The sequence below is a fragment of the Phocoena phocoena genome, chromosome 8 (genome assembly GCF_963924675.1).
Source record: "Phocoena phocoena chromosome 8, mPhoPho1.1, whole genome shotgun sequence".
Lineage (NCBI taxonomy): Eukaryota > Metazoa > Chordata > Mammalia > Artiodactyla > Phocoenidae > Phocoena > Phocoena phocoena.
Genome location: NC_089226.1, coordinates 22,814,978 through 22,821,085, shown reverse-complemented (window position 1 = coordinate 22,821,085; position 6,108 = coordinate 22,814,978). Strand labels below are relative to the sequence as shown.

The following is a 6,108-nucleotide window of genomic DNA, read 5'->3' as shown; positions in this document are numbered from 1 at the left end:
GAGAAATATTAGGTCAGAAATATAGGCAACACATATTAACACAAAGCCTAGAAGAGCATCTTTTGAAATACAACATTCATTTGGAAATTCTTAATCAGCTTAGCACTATCATTTCAACCTAAGAGTGATTATAAAGCCATTGGATCAATGCAGTATATACTCATCCCATTAAGATAACAGTTGAAAATGTGAACCAAAATTAAGAATAATATATTTGTACATCGTTTTCCACCCATTCTCAGACCCCCTCCCCTAAATCTAACTTTCTTTTGTAGGTAAAGCTCAGATACAAACTGTGGGTGAAATGGATATGTTATAAGGCCAATAGGAAATACAAGATTTAGGACAGATAAAGTAGCCCATCAACACTTCTTAGGTACTGGGAAGAGCTCCCTTTCCCCTTTTATGATACTAGGAACCTAGGGAGACAGAAAGTGTAGGCACCCAAGAAACATGGACAGAAGTAAGACAGACAGACTTGTGCCCTTGCTCTTGCTGTTCTTCAACAATACTGCAAAAGCAGTATTTAGTGAGATAAAGTCCTGTCCAAGGCATCCTTATCATGGCTGGGTATTTAGTGAGAAGAAACGTTAGGACAAGATCCAGATCAAGAAATGGACTTCCCATTTGCATAGGAAAACTGAGGGTTTCATACCTTCTTTGCTGTGGGCTGCCTTTTGCTATAAACCTAAATGGAGTTACTCCTAGCTTATTGGGGTTAGGAGTGATGTGGGTGATGGCTACAGCCTCCAATTATTCCCAGGGGGAAAAAAAGTGAGCAAGAGTTCCACTACCACTGTGTCTTCCAGGATTATTAATACAAAGAGACTTGGGACTTCAAATTGACATTGGGAAAGTATTATCTTTACAGAAGATATAGAAGCTACATAGTAGTGAAAGAATCTGTAGGCAAAATTTACCACCTCTCTGGATGCCATTCTTAAATAGAGCTTTCTCGGTTAATACTTAGTACATTATACCAGTAACCATAGCAGCGTACGGATTTGAATATTGCTGTTAAATTCCATATAATTGGCAAATGTAAAGATGAATTAACATTATTTCCTTTTCTGCTCCACAGAGGTAAGTTGGTATGAAGTTGGGTCACCCTGCAAAACAGAGCCAGAAATTTTTCTCTTTCAAGGCCATGAAGAAGGAAACTGAATGAAGAAATTGAACTTAAATCTGAAAGAGATGGGCCTAATATTTATCAAGCATCTCTACCTAGGCTAAAATATTTAATCCTTTCAGAGCCATCTGAGGCATAGGTGTTATTATTACTACTTTGTAGATGAAGAAACCAAGGCTTAGGAATTTAAGTAGCTAACTGAAGGTCACACAGCTAGAGAGTGGCAGGAGCAGGATGCAAACATAGGTGTATTTTTCCTGATTCCAAATTCTGTGCTCCTTCCTAAGGCATCTTAGTTACCATTGGAGCCATTTTACCGATAAGAGAACCAATAATTAATTTCTTCTATCCTTTGACAGGTAAGAAAACTGCAGCTCAGAGTAATTAAGCATCTTCCCAAAGTCACATAATTACTTAATGCCACAGAATTCAAACCTACTTTTTCACAACAGATTTACCACCATATCACAAGTATCACAACTAAATCTAAGCCAAAATGGGAAAGAAAGTGATTCATATCAATATTGTTGTCACCAGACACATAGATTAGAGCAAGTCTACCACCACTGGCCATCTGGTCTACAAATGTGGTGGGATCAACAAAAGAACCAAAGAAAAAATTTGAGAATGAGGTTGCTGATATGAGAAAGGACTCCTTCAAGTATGCCTGGGTATTGGGCAAACTGAAAGCTGAACATGGGCTTGGTATCACCACTGATATTCCCCTGTAGAAATTCAAGACCAGCAAGTAGTATCATTGATGTCTCGGGACACAGAGACTACCCAAAACATGCCTATAGGCACACCGTAGGCTGACTGTGCTGCGCTGACTGCTGCTGCTGCTGGCATTGGTGAAGTTGAAGCAGGGATCTCCAAGAATGGGCAGACCTGTGAGCATGCACTTCTGGCTTACAGACTGTGGGTGAGACAACTAATTGTTGGTGTTAAAATGGGTTCCACTGAGCCACCTGGCAGCCAGAAGAGATACAAGGAAATCATTAAGAAAGTCAGCACCTACATTGAGAAAATTGGCTACAACTCCAACACAGTGGCACTTGTGCCAGTTTCTGGTTGGAATGGTGACAACATGCTGCAGCCAAGTACAAACGTGCTTTGACTCAAAGGATGGAAAGTCACTCATAAAGATGGCAATCAATGCCAGTGAAACTACGATGCTTGAACCTCTGGATTGCATCCTGCCACCAAGTCTTCCAACTGACAAACCCTTGCGTCTGCTCCTCCAGGGTGTCTACAAAATTGGCGGTATTGGCACTGTCCCTGTGGAGGCTGGTGTTCTCAAACCCAGCATAACGGTCACCTTTGCTCTAGTCACCATTACAACTGAAGTCAAGTCTGTTGAAATGCATCCTAAAGCTTTGAGTGAAGCTCTATCTTGGGACAAGGTGGGCCTCAATGTCAAGAACATGTCTGTCAGAGATGTTTGTTGTGGCACTGTGGCTGATGACAGCAAAAATGACCCACCAGGGACTTCCCTGGTGGCACAGTGGTTAAGAATCTGCCTGCTAATGCAGGGGACATGGGTTCAATCCCTGGTTCTGGAAGATCCCACATGCTGTGGAGCAACTAAGCCCATGTGCCACAACTACTGAGCCCACATGTCACAACTGCTGAAGCCCATGTGCCCATACTCCGCAACAAGAGAAGCCACCACAATGAGAAGCCCGCGCCCGTAATGAAGAGTAGCCTCCACTCTCTGCAACTAGAGAAAGCCTGCACGCAATGACCAAGACCCAGTGCAGCCAAAAATAAATAAATAAATGACCTACCAATGGAAACAGATGGCTTCACAGCTCAGGTGATTATCCTGTACCATCCAGGCCAAATCAGTGCTGGCCATGCACTTGTGCAGGATTGTCAAATAGCTCATGTTGCTTGCAAGTTTGCTGGGCTGAAGAGGAAGGTTGACTGCTATTCTGTGAAGAAGCTGGAAGATGGTTCCCAATTCTGTAAAGCTGGTGATGCTGGCATGGTTCATTTGGTTGCTGGAAAACCCATGTATTTTGAGAGCTTTTCTGACAATCCTCCTCAGGATCATTTTGCTGTTTGTGACATGAGACAGACGTGTCTTGGGTGTCGTCAAAGCAGTGGATGACCCAGAACTTTCTAAGGCTAAGTGAATAATATCCCTAATACCTGACACCTCAGTTTTAATCAGTTGTTGAAGAACATTATCAGGACTGTTTGTTTCTGTTGGCCATTAAAGTTTAACAGTAAAAGACTGGTTAATGATAATGCATCGTAAAACTTTCAGACAAAAAAGGAAAATATGTTGTGGACCACTTGTTTTTGTGTGCATATGGCAGTTTTAAGTTATAAGTTTTAAAAATCAGTAATTTTTAATAGAAACAATTTGACTAAAAATCTGTCACAGAATTTTGAGACCCATTAAAATAAAGTTTAATGAGAAACCTGTGTCCTCTTTTGGTCAAGACTGTAAATTCCTATAGTACTACTTAGGTAAAAGATTTAAGTAAGCATTTCCTATCATCTATTTTTGGTGTTTTATAAGGAACCTAAATGCCCATTGACAGATGAATGGATAAAGAAGATGTGAGATATATATATATATATATATATATATATATATATATATATATATACACACATATATATATACAATGGAATATTACTCAGCCATTAAAAAGAATGAAATATTAACATTTGCAGCAACATGGCTGGACCTAGAAGTTATCATACTAAGTGAAGTCAGTCTGACAAAGACCAATATCATATGATATCACTTATATGTGGAATCTTAAAAAATGATACAAATGAACTTATTTACAAAACAAGAATAGACTCACACACATAGAAAACAAAGTTATGGTTACCAAAGGGGAAGGGGCAGGGGGAGGGATAAATTAGGGGTTTGGAATTAACAGATACACACTACAATAGATAAAATAGATAAACAACAAGGATTTACTGTATAAGACCGGAAACTGTATTCGATATCTTACAATAACCTATAATGGAAAAGAATCTGAAAAAGAATAGATATATGTATGCATACATATAACTGAATCATTTTGCTGTACACCTGAAACAATTGCAACATTGTAAATCAACTATACTTCAACTTAAAAAAAGGCCAAATTCTGCAATATTAATGTCCATGTGCTGCACACAAGATTTTGTGTAGTCACATAAACAGTGAGTAAATTTTTTGGTATAATCTCAAATTTTAGTTTTGCGGTTATTGGAATGTGCATTCTCAGATTTACAAATTTTGAAGTAGTTTAAAGAATCTAAAGTGTAAGGCTTAAATAGTAATAACTGCCCTGCTAGAGTTCATTATATCTAGATTCTAGGAAAAATAAAGATGCTGGGAGTTGAAGAAAAAAAAAATTCAAACCTAGGACTTCTAATTTCTTCTCCAGGACTCTTTGCATTTTACAGATATTGTAACATTCTACTAAGTCCAGTGTTTACCATTTTGTAATGTCATTTGTAACTTTTGTAGAGCATTTATTACTTAATTTAGATGACATCCAGGGTCAAATTGACTCTTAAAATCTAGACAACATGGTCTCCAGCATACCTCATGTTGAAAGTCCAAATCCCTGTCCAAGATTTCTGTGCATTCTTGGGGGGCTTATGTTCTCATAACTGTCTCCTGCTTCAGCTGACTTCTTGTTCTCCACTTGGTATCTTGCAACTTGCTCATTACTGCATGGGTTTTTTAGCTACCTTTCTTAGTTTTACATACACACACACACACAAATAAAATTATGCACACAAAGCCTTTGTGTAGCAGAAGTTACAAAACGTTTAGAGAAATTAAGAAATAGATGGGGTTTGCACTGCCGACCCATCACAACTGGAATTAATAGTCATTCTGTTCTAGAGAGTCTTTTGGCTGATTTTCTATGTTGCTCAGCAATTCTCTCTCCTTTCTGTCCCCTCCTACCACCATCATTTTTTCTTTTTAATGCAAAGTAATTCTACCCTCCATTTGTTCTGCCCCACACTCTGAATCCTACAGTGGGCCTATTTTTTCATACCCAAATGCTCCAAGGTATTGTCTTCTTTTAAGACCACTTATTCCCAAAAAAAATTGTACTATCAACTATTAAGAAAACAATAGGATTTTTTAAACCACCCATGAACTATACCACATGATCTAAGGGGTACATAGGGAAGAAAATCTGCTCTTAAAGAGTAGCTAGGGGCTTTCCTGGTGGCACAGTGGTTGAGAGTCTGCCTGCCAATGCAGGGGACACGGGTTCGTGCCCCGGTCCGGGAGGATCCCACATGCCACGGAGCGGCTGGGCCTGTGAGTCATGGCCGCTGGGCCTGCGCGTACGGAGCCTGTGCTCCGCAACGGGAGAGGCCGCAACAGTGAGAGACCCGCGTACCGCAAAAAAAAAAAAAAAAGAGTAGCTAATCTAATAGGGAAATAGATACACATAACTCAGAGTTTTCTTGGGCCTCACCAGCCTGTGAAAACAACGAGGTCACATGATATTTAACAGTTCAGTCTCCACAACATGCTCACATCCCTCCCGATACCCCCAGCCCCATGTCCTGACAGATATGAGGAAGGCCAATATAACATAAATTCAGCTAATACAACTATGGAGACTAAATAACGAAAAATTAGAGCGGGGAAAGACATCTGAAGGCTGAAGAGAGTTACTAAGATGACCATGGGTGAAATGGCCCACCTGAGGTTTAAGTCAGCTATTTCATTTTCTGAGCTTGAGTCACCAGGGTTCAATGGTAACAGCCTCTAAAGGTCTGTTTGTTTAATTTATTTTAGTTTTATTCTCCCCCAACAAAAAAATCTGGGGTTGTCTGGGGTTTCCATTGCTGACCAAATGGAAAGTATTAACACTCAAAGCAACTGACAATGGAAATCTGTTTAACTTCATGTTACAATGTTTCTGTTATAAGCAATGAGAAAAACCAGTAAAGTCAGTGAGAAGGCAATCTTGCAAAACAAGTTTTAAATAATG

General features: G+C 39.5%; 1 pseudogene; it reads left to right on the top strand.

The window, feature by feature from the left end:
* The first annotated feature begins 1,718 nt into the window (after nucleotides 1–1,718).
* On the top strand, nucleotides 1,719–3,267 carry LOC136126872 (elongation factor 1-alpha 1-like; annotated as a pseudogene).
* Nucleotides 3,268–6,108: the final 2,841 nt, after the last annotated feature.